At 37.7% G+C, this 21,189-nt stretch overlaps 1 pseudogene; it reads left to right on the forward strand.

The window, feature by feature from the left end:
• Positions 1-3,569: 3,569 nt before the first annotated feature.
• LOC129512368 (epithelial splicing regulatory protein 1-like) lies at positions 3,570-4,641 on the forward strand (annotated as a pseudogene).
• The last annotated feature ends 16,548 nt before the right edge of the window (positions 4,642-21,189 follow it).

Genomic DNA, 21,189 nt, shown 5'->3' on the forward strand with positions numbered 1-21,189 from the left:
TTAAGTTATAGATATGCTATTTCTTATCTTGAATGATGGATATATATATATTTTTAATGTAATCATTTCAGAGGGTTATAGAACTAGGTAGTAAAGGCACTTATACCCAAAGCAAAACAGATGCCTTCTAAAAAAGCTGCCCCACTTCTCAAAGACCCAGATTGGATCATATAACCATATACAAACCAACCACCTTGGTATATCTGGGATGTAGTAGTTGATATAAACCATTTAAGGCCCACTCCTGTATTTGGGGGCAGGATGATGACTAAGAATTTTAAGGTTCTAGTTTGAAGGAGGGTGGAAATATACTAATTAGTATAAAATGATTTCTATAATTTCTACTAAGAATATTATATAGCTATCAGAGGGTTCATTGTATATACTATCTAGTTAACCAGCTGTAGAAATGGAATGGAGTACAAATTAGAGAAACACCACAAATCCAGGAATCTGTTTAGTATGACTCCATCTACTACAAATTTGCTGCCATGTCACAGGATATAGACATTCCAGAATACTCACCATTTCATTGCTTACCTATGGCTTCATAGGTTCCTATTCATTCCGAAATGATGATTCTGAGAAAAGACATATTGTCCTAATTTTGTGTTTAAGCCAGGCCCCATATCTAACTTCTTTTGGATTTATCTGAAATATTCAGATGCTCTAGTAAAAGAACAACAAGAAAGAAAGAAAGAAAGAAAGAAAGAAAGAAAGAAAGAAAGAAAGGCCAAAAAGTCTATGTATGTCTTTTCCTTTTCAGTGCAATGTTAGTCATACACTTTTACTTTCCTACATAAAGTATAGTTCAGTTTCTCAAGTACATCCAAGGCATTAGAAATCAAATTCAATTGTGTTCCAGACCTGCATGACTATGGCTAAATTATATCTCTTGCTTGTGTAATAAGTTACTATAAATTTAGTGATTTTACACAACCAAAATTTATAATCTTCCAGTTCTGTATGTCAGAAGTATGGCATGGGTCTCACTGAGCTGAAATCAAGGTGTTGGGAGGGCTGCACTCCTCCTTCCTAGAAGCTGTAGGGAGAATCCTTCAAAGCCAGTAACAGACTTTTTTCTGTCTGACTTACAACACCCGGAGTGTTTCTCCCATTTTGATTATATTGAACCCGTTTTAACAATACAAGATAATCTCCCTATATCAAGAACCTTAGCCCTAATTACACCTCCAAAGTCCCTCTTGCCATGTAGGGATTCACAGGATCTGTGGACACAGGGTGGAGGTGTGTGTTGGAGCTGGGGGAGGGGGGGCTTGGAGTACCTTGTTTATTTCTGACACAAGTGAATGCCACAACAGTGGCAGGGGGGATGAAGGTGTGGGTGTCAGAGTCTAAGCTACACTCCACCTTGCAGGTGAGGAAGCCATTTACCTGTGTGAACGTTAGGCTATTGCCCCCAGTACCATGATGCCCTGCACCTGGTGCAGACCATGTGTGGCTTCGTATTACTTGTACATCGCCACACAATCTGAGTATCGGGGTCATCTGGAGGTCACGGCCTCACTTTCATTTGCTGGACAGTAGCCTTCCAGGACCGCCCACTCACCCTCTTCCTAGCGCTGGTCTCCAACGCTGATGACATAGCAAGGTATGCGCACCCACGAAAAAAGGCGTCATTCACCAGGTGGATGGTGCCCCAAGTGGTGCAGGTAGGCCAGGTTAAGGTAGACCAAGGGCAGGGCAAGGGAAAAGGGAGGGAGTCGGCTGCAGGCTGACCCGGATGGGCTTCAAGTGCCTCCCCCCCACCCAAGGACTTTGAACAGGGGCCCCTTGTCACTGGCTTCGCTCTGGGCGCTGAGTTGCCGACTGATCTGGCCTTCAACGGCCACCCCCCTGGTATTGGCAGCTCCAGAGTGGCTCTGAGAGAAGCAGTACCAGCACTGGGGCGCGTCAGGGACTTCATATTCCTTAGGCCCCCTATCAGCCGGGCCTGCTGCCGGGAGGGTGAAAAGCATATCAGGGTCCACCATCCAGATGCTGGGCAGGGTCGGCAACAGTGAGAGAAACCTGAAGGGTTCTGGCAGTGAGGATCGATGAGGAACCCCAAAGTCCTTCTTACCCTAGTCAGAGTCCACGTCGTGATAGGGGGCGGTGGATTGGGCCTCGCCCCTGGAGCACCTGGCCGCCCATGCCATTGGAGCTGCCGGGGACAGAGGTGTCGGTACCGGGGATACAGCCTTGCGGGGCTCCAGCTCTCTCCTCGCAGGGGTGCAAGGAAGTAGAGCGCGGCGCACGCGGGCCAGGTGCGCACACCTCAGCTCCGCAGCGCGGCGGTGCGGTGAGGGCAGCGCATGCTCAAAGGAGCAGAAGGGGACTCCACCCGGTTGCGGAGCCGAGAGCCCACCTCCTCCCGCGGCGGGGGCGGGGTCACCGTGGGTGAGAGGCCCGCGGCGACCGGGTGCTGCAGTGGGCTCAGCCCGGTAGGCTCCAGGGGGGCGAGAGAAGAGAGGGCACGGGCCACTGGGGACCAAAAGCAGCTCCAGCTTTTTCTCCTCCAAATTATTGCTGTCTGACCCGAGGGCCTCTGCCCAAGCTGCAGGCTGCTCTGCAGGCTGGGCGTGGCCACCATTTGTGTTGCGGGGAGGACTGGGAAATTGCCCGGCTGGTCCTTCCACACTGGAAGCTGGAACCCCGGTGGGAGCTACTGGGAGCTTTCTCTGGGACACTTGTGCGGGATGTGCTGTGTGCTCTGCTAGGCTTGAGGGCTGCCTGGGGATCCGATCCACCTTCCTGACACCAACTACAGCGGCGGATGCCCTGTTTACTTCCAGGGATGGTTCTATAAATTCCTATAAATTCTGCCCCAGATTGACCTCCTGGGGGACCTGCCTGCTTTCTCAGTCCCGTGAGGGGCCTTGGCTATGGTGGGTCTTTCAGGGCATTTCGGGATGCTCCTGGGAAGGCCTGGAAGGTGCCATCATTGGGCTCTTTCTCAAGCTGCTCAGGGAGCCCACTCTTTTCCTTGCTCTCAGCCTGCTGAGGCTCTGCTAAGACCTGAGGGGTCACCACGTGCTCTGCAAGAATCCCGAGTTTTGCGGGGGGACTAGGCCTTCCAGGAGGAGGGCAAGTGGAATGCAACTGGGGAACAGCCTGCCTTCCCTAGAGCCCTCACCCATGGACACCTCATCATACCAGTCCAGCTTTTGTTTTAGGGGACTATTGAGGTCACAGAGGCTCAGATGAGTCACGAGGATATCTCCTACCTGCTTCAGGTGCCTCATCAGCTTCCAGAAACTCATTGGGGTTAGAGCTGCCTTTGACCAGCACTGTGAAACTATTGATGATGAAGAAGATGGCATCGCCAAGGCCTGAGGGGAAGATGTAGCAGTAGCAGCAGAGCCTCTTGAGCCTGAGAAAGCCCATTGAGACTGGTGGCTCCAGCAACTCTACCATTTACCCTAAGAACTCTTCCACGGCCCTTGGAGCCTAGCAGCTGCATGCTTCCTGCCCAGGGTGTGAAGTATCAGCCTTCTGTGGACTTGGGTGGTTAGCTACTGATGTTTGCACCAGGAGTAGCTCAGAGTGGAGGGTGGGGGACACTCTTTCTCACAGAAGAAGTTTTAGCACAGATTTTCTCCTTACTTCCATCCCACTTCACTACCTCAGAGCCAATTCTCTCCCTACCTATATTCATGACAGAGTCTCTGGGTTACTTGATAATGTTTTTTTGGGGATCACTACCATTTACAGGGGTCAAGCTGGGCTCCAAAGAGAAGGAGGTGATCCTACTGTTATGGAAAGTTGTGGTTTTAGTCAACAACAAATACACAAAGTAATTAACACAAAGTACTAGTTAGACTGGATCAGTTGGAACTGATGGAGAATTGTAAAGATCCATGCCAAAAACCTATCCTCCCAGCAGCAAGTGGACCCAACTCTGAGATAGTTTAACCAGTCATTTAGCAATGAACTAAACACTGAGCTAGGAACCTCCTTTTGTCTCTGTATTGATAGGCCACCTCATGTCAGGCAAATCATGAGGCTACACCCCATGGCTTTCAAGAAGAATGTATTATTGCCTGAATATTTTTTCTTCTTTTCCTACCTTTGAAGAGAATTCAAGAAGTGTTAGCCTGGTTCATACGATATGGATAAACTAGATGTTGCAGCAATGACACATTATTTAAATTTTGAGAATAGTTCAGTCTCTCAGTATGGAATCTCTCAAGTTAGATGTGGGGAATATAATTTTAGCAATGATTTCAGAGCCCTATAATCACAGGTTTTCAGATCCAGAGATAGTAAGTTCCAAATTTGAAAGTGGCTCTTGCAGCAAGATGGAACTTACTGATGATAACACTGTTGTCAGAACTTAAGGTTTACTATGGCAGTCCAGATCAAGATATTGCAGGATTCTTCAAATGACCTGACATTGCTGTTGGAAGTACAGTACTTTGTCTGAATGCCCAAGGTGATAGGAATAGAGAAGCCCTGGCTGGAATTATAAGTGAGGAGCATAGAAACCTAGCACTGCAGAGGCTCAAACATCACATGGAGACCCATTACATTGTGGTTTACAAAGCAGCAGGTGATGATTTTCTTAAATTTGCTTGTGGTACATCCAAAGAAGTAGCCCAGTTTCTCTTTAAGGAAAAACAAGTCATCATCTGCATCTGAGTTCTCATAACTGATGAAGTAATGACCTTTCATCATTGATTTGTAACAAAAAAAGACAACATGTTAGAAACTGTGATCATTCCTTTGCTCTAATCTTTCTGTTATTGTTAAAAGACAAAGGGGATATTTATACCAATGGTCTTTGGGTCTAGTGCTATGTCAGTAAGTGGCATACACATTTTGTAATTTCTAATATGTTAAAATCTACACATTTCAGGCTAGTTTACTGTATTTTTAAAGCTTGATTTTATGAGAATACTCAAGTAGAAAGACTAAACTGGATAAAATGTAATGACCAATTCTCTTTCACTTATTTTTATAAGATTATTTATTTATTTATTTATTTATTTATTTATTTATTTATTCACGAGAGACAAATAGAGAGAAAGAGAGAAAGGCAGAGACACAGGCAGAGGGAGAAGCAGGCTCCATGCCAGAAGCCCGATGTGGGACTTGATCCCAGGACCTGAGGATCATTGCCCTGGGCCGAATGCAGGAACTAAACCGCTGAGCCACCCAGGTGTCCCTGTCTTTCACTTGTTTAGATAAATCATTTCAAAGGCATCCATTTTTAATCCTAAATAGGAAGTTTATACTTTGGAGAAGGCATTTTGTTTCTCACAAGGACACAGGTTTGCTTACTGCCTTCTCCAGTGACTTGATGACTTAATGATTTAGTGACCAAAAGTTTGCCCCTATTTCCCACATGCACTTCTTTTTTTTTTATTTATTTATGACAGTCACACAGATAGAGAGAGAGAGGCAGAGACACAGGCAGAGGGAGAAGCAGGCTCCATGCACCAGGAGCCCGACATGGGATTCGATCCCGGGTCTCCAGGATCGTGCCCTGGGCCAAAGGCAGGCGCCAAACCGCTGCGCCACCCAGGGATCCCAACCACATGCACTTCTTTTGGGTGATGGGGAGGCAGAACTAAGGAGGCAGACTTCTTTCTTTTCTATAGCATAAGTCCTTCAAATTGACTATCTTGTTCTGGAATATGGAGCTCTTTGTCCTATATTCAGAGAATGCCGCTGGACACCCAATGTTGATGCAGGCTCAAGTGTTCTAGAAAGCAAGAACCATGATGGTTACCAAACAGAAAAAAACCCTGTGTGTGCCTCTAGTATGAGAAGTAGAACTGATCAGTTTTCTAACATTTACTTCTGCTTCAGAGGATGAATGTAGGAAGCAAAAATAATCTTGCAAATACTAATTTTAAATATATAACTTAAAAATAAAAAAATATTCCCAGTTAGGGTACCTGGGTAACTCAGTTGGTTGAGCATCAACTCTTGGTTTTGGCTCAGGTCATGATCTCAGAGCTGTGAGATGAAGTTCAGCTTCAGGCTCTGCACTGGGTATGCAGCCTGCTTAAGATTCTCTCTCTCCCTCTCCCTTTTGCTTATTTATGTGCAGGCACTCTCTCTCTCTCAAATAAATAAATGAAACAGATGAGTATATATATTTTTAAAAGTCTATATGTATATATATTTATGTGTGTGTATTTATATAATATGTATTTATATATAAATATGCATAATTCTTGCTTGGGCCAAGAAAATTGCTAGCTAAAAGAAATTATTAGTGACTTAAAGCTCAAATCTAATATCAAGAGAACTGCTAAGTAGCCCTGTTGGATTTTCCTCACAATGTGGGAAAGAAAAAGTCTGCAACAGGGGTACCTGGGTGGCTCATTCAGTTAAGTAAGGATCTGCCTCCTGCTCTGGTCATGATCCTAGGGTCCTGGGATCAAGTGCCTCATTGGTCTCCCTGCTCAGCAGGGAGACTGCTTCTCCCTCTGCCCCTCCCCCTGCTTGTGCACATTCTCTCTGTCTCTGTCAAATAAATAAATAAAATCTTTAAAAAAGGAAAAAATCCACAATGATAAAGTCCTGGAGCTTTAAGTTTCCTAGTCTAAAAGAGGGGACTCCCTTCTTACAAACAGTCCCACTGTTTCCTCCAGCATACAGTGCCTAGGAAGGTTAGCAGCTAGGAGACAGGAGCTGAATTTATCCATCCAGAGTTCTAACCCTTGCTCCACCATGGGAGAGGGTAGGGGGGCAGATTAGTGTTCTGCTTCCTCAATTTCTTCTTCTGTAAGATACTGGATATAATATTACTTAGAGACATGGAGATGCACCCATAGGTAGATGCCTGACATACAGTGAGTTCCAAATAAGTATCTCCTATAATCTAGGTCTTCAGCAGCATAATTCAACTGCTGAAATATTTTTCTCCTATTAGGAAAACTGGTAAGTGTAGGTTCTTGTTATTTTTTTCTAAGTTCTTTAACTTAGGAATTATAAGTGTTTTGTAGATATACTAATAGTTATTGTGCCAAAAATAGTGTTAATGTTCAAAACAAAAACAATCCAGGTTACTCACTGTCAGAGAATGAAATTGCAAATAAGCAAAGGAAGAACACTAAAAGAAACCCTGTGATGTTGGAACAGGTGGGAGGGATTAATGTGCACCTATGTATTAAAAAATAAAACAAAACAAAACAAAATGATAGATGAATAGAAATAGGGAAGAAGTTACACATGGAAATAAAATATAGATGGATGTGTATACATGGGTTAGTATACATATATATTTGTATATATACACATATTTCTTACCTCTCTCTTAAGTAGGAAGACTAGAAGTGTGGCATTCAGATAGCAAGGAGCATATTTGATGCCCAGTCTTGGTTTCTGACTACCATCATTCAATAAAAGTTGCCAACACTCCTTGAAAAGCTCTTTAATTCCAGCCCCGGTGTAGGAAAAAATGTAAAACAAATCTTCCCCAGATTTCTTGGTGTTATAATAGAAGCCTTAGCCTCCTAAGCTATGGAAAATATTATACTATAAAGACAGAATATTTGCTTTCACTTTCCTTAAAATATTTTTTATATTTCAATAAAATGAGGGATAGGTGAGAAGCCATTTGTTTTTTGGTTTTGTTTGTCGCTTTGTTTTGTTTTAATAATGAAACTAATTGATTCCTTCCAATAGCCCTTTCCTCTTATCTCCCAAAGACCCAGATACTTGCATTCTATGATGGGCATTTGGATTAGAGTATTATCTTCCTAGGTATTTATATTTCAAAAGGGATGGAATTCTGGACAGTAGTGACATCTTTAGATTGTGAAAAGGCTTATCTTCCCCTTAGTGAGATATATTATATGCCAAAGTTTTAACCTAAAGATTCTTTCCTACCTGTTTCTAAGGCAACTCAAAAAAGGAGAGGTAGGAGTGAATAAGAGTAAAATATGGTCTTTTTCTCCTTTTTAGGTAGAAGAAATTTATCTTTATCCCTTGCTTACAGAGTGAGACTGTCACTTGCATTGGATGGTTTTTTGGGGTTGCTTTTGAAGAGACTGGTGCTATAGTATTATTTTCACTGCTGATTGTGCTATAAGGATAATGAAGTTTTATTTTTTTCTTTTGTCTGATATTGATGCCTCTTAATATTAAGAAAAAAAATATGTATCAACCACTATATATGTTGTGTGTGTGTGTGTATATATAAATATATGTGTGTGTGTATGTGTGTGTGTGTGTATATATATAAGTAAATGAATTCTAGAACATCTGTGGTACCAGAAAGTGCAGTTTCTTAAAAAAAAAAAAAAAGAGGGGCAAATTTAAGTCAAAACTTCAAATGAACCATTTGAGGAGGAAGAGGGAGAGAAACAAGAATGATGATGATGATAAATTATTTTTGGATTACAACCTTATCCAAGTGATCAAGATTAAGATTTCCAGCAATAAGAGTTATGATAGAGGATGATCCAAGATGGTAGCATAAGAAAATCTTGAACATACCTCTTCCCACAACATGCTGTATCTATAGCTACACATGGAACAATTCCTTCTGAAAACTAGGTGAAAAATCTTCTTTATAATAAATGATAAAAGGGCCACATCAAGATGGGTAGGAGAGGCAGAAATCTGGTTTCACCGAAAACCCTATCCCTAGCAGAGTAACCCACAATTAGGAAAGATGTCACAAATCAGAAGCTTCTCCCTGAGGAGTGAAAAGTCTGTGCCCCACATCAGGCACTCCAACCTTTCGGACTTATTACAGAGACATACTCCCCAAACATCTGGCTTTGTACAGAACTTAGATACTACTCTTAAAACGCTTGCACACAGACTCACCACAGGGGCCCAGTGCAAAAGCAGCAGTTTGAAAAGTTCCTAGACTATATGTGAAGAGGATCATTTTGCCAATTTAAAGTGTCTGCCAGGGATGCCTGGGTGGCTTAGCAGTTGAGCGTCTGCCTTTGGCTCAGGGCATGAATCTAGGGTCTGGGATCAGAGTCCCACACCAGGCTCCTTGCCGGGAGCCTGCTTCTCCCTCTGCCTCTGTGTGTGTGTGTGTGTGTGTGTGTGTGTGTGATGAATAAATAAATAAAATCTTAAAAAAAAGTGTCTGACAGAGGGCAGTCACTTATTGAAACTCTCTCCAGGGATAAAGGTGCTGGTGGGCACCATTTTCATTTTCCTTCTGCCTTGTTAATGTCAATGGGTCCATACGGTCCCTGAACTTTCCCACTGCCCTAGTAAAACCTGGTTTTGTACTCTCTCACTGCCTTGTTAAATAAAGCTAGAGGATTTGCCCTGGCTCTGTGCTCTCCCTCCGACTCACTAAATCCAGTAGGCATGCATAGTCCACAGAGGGGGCCCTCCATGATCACCTGGCTCTGATGTCCATGGAGACTTATGTTCCTAGATTCCAAGGGACTGTAATGATTAGAGAGACAATTTTTGTCAGGCTACCACTCCCAGGAAGCACTGCACAAGCAGCAGATTGAAACACATCTCTAGTCCTTCTGTGAAGAAAGGGAGATTTACTTGTCTTAGAGCTTTAGCCTGAAGAGCAGGCTTCAGGTTTGCTATACATTTAGAGGCCATAGAAGTGGTCTTAGGGAAGGTAGGGCCAGTAATATCATCTTTGAACTCTACTTTGGCCCCACTAACTCACTAGTACTTACCAGAAAGGAGCTTATGTACTTGTCTGGAGTCCTGATTTTTGTAACTGTCACTCAGGGAACACCTTCAGATCACCTGATATGGAGGCCAGCAGAGTTTACGATTGAGGCCCCACAGGACTATATATGTTTACATACTTTAAAAACTCCTACCTGAGGGTCTGGCTTTAAGTCATCCTGAAACTATGTGCTGACTGAGATCCATACCTTTGGAAGACTGGCACATCCTTAACAACTGAAACTTATCAAGAACAAGTCAGGCTGCTTAGACAATCACAGAAGTTTGAGAGATTAACCAAGAGCTAGGTCAATGTTAAACAATAATGGTTATCTCCTCCACAAGGCCATCCTTAAAAGGCTGAAATAGAAAGCTATTTCACCTAATAGATGAAAAGATATAGTCAAGAAAAATAAAGAAAGAGAACAATATATCCCAAATTAAAGAACAAGATAAAATCTCAGGAAAAATAAATCCTAATGAAACAGAGAAAAGTAATTGATATGATGAGTTCATAGTTATGGTCATAAGGAGGCTCATCAAACTTGGATGAATAGATAAACACAGAGAGAACTTACCCAGAGAAAGTACCAAACAGAAGTCATAGAGATGAAGAATATAATAACTGAAATGAAAAATATAGTAGAGATTTTCAACTGCAGACTTGATGAAGTAAAGAGGATTAGTGATCTCAAAAAAATGGGGCAGTGAGACATACACAAACAGAATAACAACAACACCAAAAAGTAATTTAAAAAGTAAAAAGAGCTTAAGGGACTTATAGGACAATATAAAATAGAATAAATAACACTCACATTATAGGGGGTCCCATAAGGACCAGATTGTCAAAGGGGTAGACAATTTATTTGAAGGATAGTAGCTGATAGTTAAATTAACCTGTTGAAGGAAAGGGACACTCAGATTCAGAAAAGTTGGTAAGTTCCAAATAAGATGAATAGAAAGAGATCCACAAAAATACATATAATTAAAATGCCAAAAGTTAAAGAGAATATTGAAAACAGTAAGAGAAAAACAACATGTTACATAAAGAAGGCTTTCATAAGTCTATCAGCAGATTTTTCAGAAAAAATGTTGTGAGCCAGAAGAAAGTGGCATGATATATCAAAAGCACTGAAAGGAAGAAACTTCCAACCAAGAATACTCTACCTAGCAAAGTTACCATTCAGAATTGAAGGGGAGATAAAGAGTTTTCCAAAGAAGCAAAAGCTGAAGGAATTCATTGCTGGTGAAAGCTGGAAGTTTTTCTTCTAAGATCAGAAACAAGACAAGGATAACCACTTTCCTCACATTATTCAATACAGTCTTGGAAGTTCTAGCTATTAGGGCAAGCAATTAGGCAAGAAAATGAAGCAAAAACATGAAAAACAGAAAGGAAGAGGTAATACTGGTCACTATTTGCAGATGACATGATCTTACATATAGAAAATCCTAAAGACTCCACCAAAAAAGTCTTAGAAATAATACATTCAGTAAAGTTTCAAGGTAAAAAATCATTACACAAAATCAGTTGGGTTTCTATACACTAACAACAAGCTAGCAGAAAGAAATTAAAGAAACAATCCCATTTATAGTTGCATAAAAATAATAAAATACCTAGTAATAAATTTAAGCAATTAGATGAAAGACCTGTACACTGAACACTATAAGACATTGATGAAAGAAAATGAAGAATACACAGATAAATGGAAAGATGCCCTTGTTCATAGAGTGGAAGAATTATTATTATTATTAAATGTTCATCTTACCCAAAGCAATCTATAGATTCAATGCACTCCTTATCCAAATAGCAAGGGCATTTTTTCACAGAAATAGAACAAACAATTCTAAAATTTTATGGAAACATAAAAGACCCCAGATAGCCAAAACAATCTTGAGAAATAATAATAGAGATGGAGGCATCACACTCTTTTATTTCAAACTGTATGACAAAGCTATAGTAATCTAAACATTATGATATTGGCATAAAAATAGACATGTGGGTCAATGGAACAGAATAGAGAGCCCCAAAATAAACCAACACATAAATGGTCAATTTGTTTATGACAAAGGAGGCAAGAACATGAGGAAAAGATAGCCTCTTCATAAATGGTGTTGGGAAAGCTGGGCAGCTACATGCAAAGAACAAAATTAAGCTACTGTCTTATAAAATAAAAATTAACTCAAAAATGTATGAAAGATTTGAATGTAAGACCTTAAACTATAGAACTATTAGAAGAAAACATAGGCCGTAAGATCCTTGACATCAATTTTGTTGATGATCTTTTGGATCTGACTTCAAAACTAAAGGCAACAAAAGCAAAAATAAACATGTGGCACTATATCAAACTAAAAAGCTGCTGGACTACAAAGAAATCATTAACATAATGAAAATGCAAACTACTTTTTTTTAATTTTTTTAAAAATTTTTATTTATTTATGATAGTCACAGAGAGAGAGAGAGAGAGAGAGAGAGAGGCAGAGACACAGGCAGAGAGAGAAGCAGGCTCCATGCACCGGGAGCCCGATGTGGGATTCGATCCCGGGTCTCCAGGATCATGCCCTGGGCCAAAGGCAGGCATCAAACCGCTGCACCACCCAGGGATCCCTGCAAACTACTGAATAGGAAAAATATTTGTAAATTGTATATCTGATAAGGTGTTAATATTAAAAATATATAAGAAACTCATAGAAGTCAAAAGCAAAAAAAAAAAAAAGAAGAAGAAGAATCCCATTAAAAAATGGGTAGAAGATCTGAATAGATATTTTTCCAAAGACACACAGATGGCTAACAGGTATGAAAAGATGCTCAACATCACTAATGATCAAGGAAATGAAAATCAAAACCACAATGAGATATTACCTCACACCTGTTAGAGTATTATTAGAAAGACAAGAAATAACAAGTGTTGATGAGGATGTGGAGAAAAGGGAATACTTGTGCACTATTGATGAGAATGTAGATTGGTGTAGCCACTAAGGAAAACAGAAGAGAAGTTCCTCAAAAATCAAAAATAATAACCACCATATTATCTACCAATTTTTCTTCTGTGTTATTATCTCAAAAAAAAATGGGGGGAAAAAACCCTAACTGAAAGAAACACACACACACACACACACACACACACACACACACACACACCTGTGTTCATTGAGGCATTATTTATAATAGCCAAGATATGGAAATGACCTGTTTACATTGATGGATGATGCATGCATAAAGAAAATGTGGATATGTACAAGTGAATACTACTCAGACATAAAGAAGAATGAAATCTTTTCATTTGCAATAAAATAGATGGATCATATGAGTATTGTGCTAAGTGAAATAAGTCAGAGAAAGACAAATGCTATATGATTTTACTCATGTGGAATCTAAAAACAAACAACAAAGATAAACCAAAAATAAATGAACAAACACAACTCATAGATATAGAGAATGGAATGGCACTTGCCAGAAGGGATAGGACTTAGAGGTGAGTGAAAGGAGTGAAGGAGGACAAGAGGTACTATTTTCTAGCCATAAAATATATAAGCCATGGGGATGTAATGTACAGTATGGTGACTATAGTCAATAATATTGTAGATCATATTTGAAAGCTGCCAAGAGAGTAAAATTTCCATGTTTTCATCAAAGAAGAGGAAGGAGAAAGAAAAGATAAAAGTCTCATTGGGACACCTGGGTAGCTCACCGATTGAGCGTCTGCTTTCAGCTTGGGGGTGTGATGGCGGAGTCCGGGAATCAAGTTCCACATCAGGCTCCTTGCGGGGAGCCTGCTTCTCCCTCTACCTGTGTCTCTGCCTCTCTCTCTCTCTCTCTGCCTATCATGAATAAATAAATAAAACATTTTAAAAAGTTTTTTTTAATAAAAAAGAAGAAGAAAGACTCATTGATATTTTAAACTCCCATTCAGTCACATCATCTCTATGGCATTTACGCCTCCAATTTAAAACTTCAATCTAATTTTTTGAAACATTAAGCAAGCACAAATTCAGGAACGTTCTACAGAATCAACATATGACTAAATTTTTGAAAAAAATATTAAAGTCTTGAAAGGCAAAGACTGTTAAAAAAATTGGAGTCCAAGAGACATAGCCACCAAATGTAATGTAGTATCCTTAATAGAACAAACATAGAAAAAAAGGACATTTGTGGAAAAACTGGTGAAACTAGAATAAAGTTATAGTTTAATTAGCATTATTGTATGACTCTTAATTGCACTGTGGTTATATACGATATCAGCATTAGGAGAATCTGGGTAGGAATGTATGGGAACACTATTTTTCAAATCTTCTGTAATTCTGAAATTATCTAAAAATGAAAATTAAAAAAAAAATATGGTTAGGAAAAACACTATGAGAAAATAAACTAAGAATATGTTGCTCAAACCTGGTAGTATAACCAATATTTTACATTGTATTTTATATTTATATTTTCATATCTCAAAAAGGCATTTGACATGTAGAAATGTACATATAGTATTGATGAACACAAAACTATTTAATATATAAGCAAGGAAAAAGCTGGCATGAACACACAAATGTATCAGCAAGTGTCATTTTTTCTACTATATGTTCAAAAGCTGTTTAGTGAGAATTTGTTACACAGTAGATACTGCGATGGACTCTAGTGAAGCATGAGTGAAAACACAGAAGCAAGCAGTCTTTGCCTTCAGGGAACTTACATTCAATTTGGGGGATAGGTTAAAATAATCATATAACATAAGTATTTAGTAACCAAAATAAATGCTATAAAGGCAACAGAAAAGTGGGCAAGATGGAGATTAATGGGTATGGACAGACCTACTATAGAAAGAATGGTCAGGTTGGTTCTGGGAGCCAGTCATGTAGGGTGAGTACTGGACAATGAGGAAAATATGGCCCTGCAGAGAAAAGAAAGATAAAAAATTCCAGGAAGAAAGAAAGAAAAAAAAAAGTATAGCCATCTTCTGACAGCTAAGGCTGTGGTGTTCTGGATGAATTAAGTGATTTGAACTTGGTATGTGATGAATGTACAGAGATATGGAGTCTTCAGACTTGCAAGACCTAAAAGACAATGAAAATGCATTTGGATTGTTATTTTTTGAATGAAATGGAAAGTAATTGAATTATAAGTAGGGAAGTGAAAGTCGAATTGGAGGGGATAGGAAGGTGTAGACTTTCAGGAAGTGTTTCTTTTCAAAATTCAGGTAATATATGATGATTTCCTCAGCTGAGGACTTATATTGGAATTGTAAAAATAGCTTGAAAAAGCTTTACAGATAGAATGTTAAGATGACCTGGATATGGAGATTGAGGAAAAGGAAAAAAAAAATTGAGGCTTAGATTGTTGCATTGAGTAATACTATAAGAAGTAGAAGGAAAGGAAAAAGAAAAAAAAAAAGGTTTGTTTGCTATTTTAGCAAGGGTGTGCTAACCCTCCAAAAATTATTTTTGTTGTTAGCCATGATATAAGGGTTAGAGTCAAGAGTGAGCAGGAGCAGGGAGAAAGTAGGCATTACCACAAATTTATTTTTAAGAATGCCACTTGAAAGGTATGCTAGTGGGGCAGAGGTATCAGTGTTTCTCCAGTAGAATATTAGAGATGTAGTTTTTTTTTTTTTCTGGAAAACTTTAAACTTCTAATTGCTGAAATGTAGTACCATTCCATTATAACAATGTTGATATCCCCTTAAGTTAATCATGTATATAGTAATATTTCTGACATGGTTAAGAAGTAAGGAAGAAGAAAGGATTATTCCTGGGTAGTTCTAATATATATTTTTTCCATCCTTTAAAATATTTCACCGAATGAATATATATCACTTTAAAACTAAAGCAATGATAGTTATGACGTATTAACTAAAGAAAGTGTTCCAAAATATGCTGGTGTGGTAGAAAAATAAACCACCACCAAATAATTGTTATCCAATTGATATGGATATCAATTGATTTCAGGATCAAATAGTTATGTTTCATTTTGCTGTAAGGGAATTAAACATATATTATAACATATATATATTACATATATATATAACATATATTATAACATATATAACATATATATATTATAACATTTAACATATATTTAACATATTAAATATAAAAACAAATGGATATTAGTACCCACAAGTCTTGTAGACTGAACTTTTATTAATGCGCATGTAAGTCATAAAAGTTTCCTAAATTTTACTTATTAAATTGGAATGTAGTTAGTGTAAAGAGAAATTGACTAATAGGTTTTTTCTTTCTACTCTAAGTGTAGTACACAAAATTCATGAGTGGTTGACCTTGACTCAGCTTAAGGAAGTTAAGTGAAGCTTTCATACTTAAAAATCTGTTAAGAAGAATTATATTATTCCATCCCAAGCTTTTAAAGTTCTTTGAAGGAATATAACTGATATCTAGGTTCTAAAATCACATGATTTACTTTTTCAAGTCACATCTTCCCCAAGTGTGAAAAACGAATGTATCCTATTAAATATATACATTTTTTACATTTCAGTGGCAAAGAAATTTCATACCTCTGTTGCAATATAAGTACCTTTTACTTTTATACGGATTTAGTTCATTTCATCAAATATAAAATTTTATCTTTTTCATTACATGTTGGTAGGAAGGAAAAGAAAACCTACTCAAATTAGTTGATAGAAAAAATGATTTTAACAATGAATAAAACACCCATATGCAAGAAATGGCACTACAAACAAGAAATGAAATACAATGTGAAGTATAATCAAGTCATAGAATGACTGAAACTGGTGGCTTGTCACTGACATTTGCATTTTTTTTTTTTTTGGTATTTCCACTTCCCTACAGAGACTTGTTTCTGCTCACTATACATTTATTATATGGTGCCTGTAACTGTTTTGCACGTATCCTGGATTTCAAAGACCTTATCCTGTTCTTAAATTTCTGTAATTCTGAACCTTCAATGTCCAACACTGCCTATTCACAGACTCAGAGTCTTGTTTTCAATTAAAAGTAAAGAGAATTTAGTTGATAACTGACTAGGGCTGTTTCAATTAGCTGAGGCTCAAAATTTAGGCAAGGGGTAAATGTTCCTTATGACCAAGAAAGAAAACATGAATTAGACCTTTATCCATTTTCTTCAGTTTGGAGACTATTAAGGAGTTTCAGACTTGAATTCTGTGTGTAAGTGCAGTAGTAAGTCTATTAAGCCAAATTCTATCAATATTTATTGAAAATTAGCATCAAGTGTCATGCCAGTTGATAAATCTTGCCGAGTATAGAGTTGAGAAGGATGCTAAGGCTTAATCTGGGTTCAGTAGTTGATGGTGCCTTCTTAATTAGTTATATAGGCAACTGGAATGGGAGAGTGAGGAGTCAATTGGAATGGGAGAGTGAAGAAAAGACTAGAGTGCTGCACATTTGCCATCATATAAAAGCAAGGAACAAGAAATAGAAGAATGTCAGTCCTTAATACCAACATTTTTCAATTATTTGTGTACTAAGAATCATCTTGTGAGCTCATAAAAAATATCAGGTGTCCACTCCAGATGTTATTATTTAGTAGGTTTAAGATAGGGTTCCCTAATCACCACCCACATAAGTCTGATGACACTGGAATGATAATCATACTTTGAAAGCAATGTTCTCTTTAACAAACTTCCTATTCTCCCTACAGCCCCCAAAATGCCAATCAACTAGATAGTTCATTGAAGTGATAAAATATCTGAACTGGTAAAAATGTAAGAGGCTAGCCCAAATACCTAATCTTTCACATGAATTCTTGCTATAAACAAGCAAACAAATATATTTCTTTCATATTGTTTATGTAACCCTAGGCATAGAGTATCCTTGATGCCCTAGAGTATCTATGATGATTTTATGGGTCAAGTCAATTTACCTGTAGATACCAGCAACCTCATTCTGACTTTTAGAATGAACTCAGGTCATTCTAACCACTTTTTCCACAAGTAGTCCTCCTATATACTCTTCACCAAGAAACCTCCTTTCTCTAGTATTTCCCTGTATTTGTGGCTTAAATCCCTTTTCCATCTGAGTTGCCTTACAGTTTGGTATTGACAGTTATAGTGATTTTTGCCCAGGTATAAATGTAGTTTCCCATGTGCTTTGATGCATGAATAGTACAGTTTTAACCCTGTCCATCATCCAGGCACTTTATATCCATTAAAGTAGCAGTTTAAGCAAAATCCTAGAAAGATCACAGTGGTTGAATACTTGAAAGTTGAACTGAGACAGAAATGGATTTGAATTCTGGCTCTGAAATCATTTAAGATTGTTACATATAGATGGATGGTAAAGAATTTTTGAGGAAATGTTTTTAACTCATTTTCTTCTCATAATGCGGAAAAAAAGTTAATAGAAAATTTGTTAATTTGACTCTTAGATGAACTCTGTTTTTAAAGTAATTTTCACTGAAGGAAAAATATAAATTAAAAAAATGTTAGAAATATAATTGTGACTATTTGATAAGATACTAGCTGTACAGGCAACTTGATTATATGACCAGATTCTTTTCATTCCAAATTGAACTACACTCAATTAGCACAGCAGACATGATCTTTTCTAGAGCCAATATTTCCGTTGCCAAGATGTCTTGTTTGTTTGGATCATAACAACAAACTGGCAGACCTGCCCAGTCATGGCAATTGCCTGCCTGTATTCCTCCTGGCATTCAGAGACCTGAGCTGCATGCCAAGTGACCCAATCTCCCTTATACCATTCCACAGTTCTTTTTTTTTTTTTAAATCATCTACTCAGAATTATCTAATCACTATCCTTAATCCTTGTGACAGAAACTGCTGTTTACCTATTCTTTATCAATTCTCATCTTTCCCACCAACTAAAAGCTGATTTTTCTGGGAATGAATGTGCCTGGCAAAGAATACTGCATTTTCTGGTGCCCTGTACAGATAGGGCTAGCTTGTAACTAAGACCTGGTCAGTGAGCAGCTTTAGCAGTAGTTTTTGTTCATGAAAATCAGGAACTTAAAAGAGGAGAAGGAGGTTAGGTCAACTGGCATATGTTATTTTATCTTTCTTCTTTCTTACTGATTGTAAACCAGATGGGATGGTGAGAATCCTAGTGATCATCTTTTAAGCATGAGGTTACTTTGGGTATGGAAGCCCAAGGATGGCAAGAACACATACGTGGAAGCAAGTAGAAAGTCAATAATATCGTTGAAGTGGCCTGAAAAGGCGAACTGAGAGAAATGAGTTCTTCTCTTATTTTAAGTATGATTTTCTAGTTTCTGTTACTCAGAGTCTAACACATTGATACATCACTCTGAGAGAGGTAACTTAGATAAAAATGATTCTGTCAGTGGTTTCATAGAATCCTGCAATTTTCCAATGGGAACTTTCTGGTTTATAAACATATTTATTTCTTTCAAGTATTAGGGAGTTATTAGGAAAGAAGGGATTGCCAGTTGTTTGAGTTGTCAAAAGTTTAGAGGAGATTAAATTCTAAGCCAAATATTTCCTACTTGATTGTGAAAAGTATTAGTGAATGATGCAAAACTACAAAGGTTTTGAAGAACATAATAAATAGGCACATATATAGTAAATACATTTTATATTTATTTATATTTATACATAAATATATATTTATATATAAAAATAGTAAAATATTTTCTATAAAATTCCTAACCCACAAAATATTCACATTCCTTAAAATTTGTTAGAAAAAAAGAAACGTCAGTTTTGAGGAATTATCGGAACTTTCAGTGGGCAATAACTTGTAGTTAGGAGTTGTCCTATTTATTGCAGAAAGCCTAACATTTCTGGATTCCACCCATTAGAACAATATTCTACCTCCATTCAATATAAGGGTCAAAAAATGAGTCCTGAAGAGATATTAATTCTCTTGTCTCACCTCTTCTTTCCTCCCCTTCCGTGTTGAAAACCACTGCATCAGCTGGAATCTGAGACAATTTTGCCTTGAGAACCAATTCCATTTATTCCTTTATTTACTTCACTTATTCCATAATTAAATCCCTAGCTCCATTGATTTAAAATGTTGAAGTCAGGTAACCTTTTCTTTTCCCTAATGAAATTTTGTCCATCCATGCCTCCTTCTTCTCTTGATTCCCATACAAAGTGTTGAAAAATTGCAATCAACGTAATTTTAGGAAGTATTTATTAATGAAATAGTTAGAGGTCTCTCTCTAATGGAAACAATAGGGAATTTTAGTCTAGATCCATTCCTAAATTTTCTACAAACCTCTTAGAATTTTTATTTATCAGTAAAGCATGGTTAACAATATCTTCAACTTTAACCACATGTTAATGCTATTAAAATCATATGGAACAATGTGCATTTTATATGAAATACTGGGTTAGTGATATTTCTTTGAAATGTATAAAGTTTAACTATATATTGATATATTTATGAATTTATATTTTGAGGCTCAAAGAGTCAGATTATTAGATCTCTCAGTTTTAGATTAGTTATATCAGACAACTATATATAGAAAAAAATATGAATATGCCATTGTCTCTTACTTATATTTAAATTTATGTTTATAATGATTGTGGAAGAATCATAGATATTTATAACTCACATGTCCTTCATACTGATAGTACCAAAGTATGCTTGGTATGATATCTATCTATCAATCTATCTAATTGTTTTTTTGAAAATAGATATCATACCAAGCATACTTCGGTACTATCAGTATAAAGGGACATATGAGTTGTGAGGAACGGCTATAAATATCAGTATGTTTTTAACTAGAAAGTATATAAAATCCTGTAGATATTAGTAATCTTTCCCTAATGACTCATGACACAAAATGGGGAAGGAAAAGATAATATTAAATTGTGAGGGACACCTGGGTGGCTCAGTGGTTGAGCATCTGCCTTCGGCTCAGGGCGTGATCCCGGGATCTGGGATTGAGTCTCATATCGGGCTCCTTGCAGGGAGCCTGCTTCTCCCTCTGCCTGTGTCTCTGCCTCTCTCTCTCTGTTTCTCATGAATAAATAAAGTCTTTTTATTTTTTATTTTTTTTAATTTTTTTTCAATTTTTATTTATTTATGATAGTCACAGAGAGAGAGAGAGAGAGAGAGAGAGAGAGAGAGGCAGAGACACAGGCAGAGGGAGAAGCAGGCTCCATGCACCGGGAGCCCGACGTGGGATTCGATCCCGGGTCTCCAGGATCGCGCCCTGGGCCAAAGGCAGGCGCCAAACCGCTGCGCCACCCAGGGATCCCTAAATAAAGTCTTTTTAAAAAAATAAATAAATTGTGAAAATATTCTGACATTTTAAATAACACATTATTCCATATTTTAATATATCAAACACTTAAATGAAGTATCATATAAAAACCAATCTCATAAAGTAGAATCATTAAAAAATTTGATAAAATCTAAAAAAATTACATAAAATCCCTCTCTCATGGAGAGTGGAAATAAAAATATACTAGCATGTATTATACCATATTTTTTCAAATTATTTCCTAGTAAAAAGAACTGGTAAAACTCCTAAAAGATATTTAATTAATTTGTTTTTATGATAAATATATTTTACAATATGGATTATTAATGATATAATGAAATATAGATGATGTCAGAAAAGGAAATTTTCTAGCTTTTTGTTGCATTTCA

This window comes from Nyctereutes procyonoides, unplaced genomic scaffold, assembly GCF_905146905.1.
Source record: "Nyctereutes procyonoides isolate TBG_1078 unplaced genomic scaffold, NYPRO_anot_genome, whole genome shotgun sequence".
Lineage (NCBI taxonomy): Eukaryota > Metazoa > Chordata > Mammalia > Carnivora > Canidae > Nyctereutes > Nyctereutes procyonoides.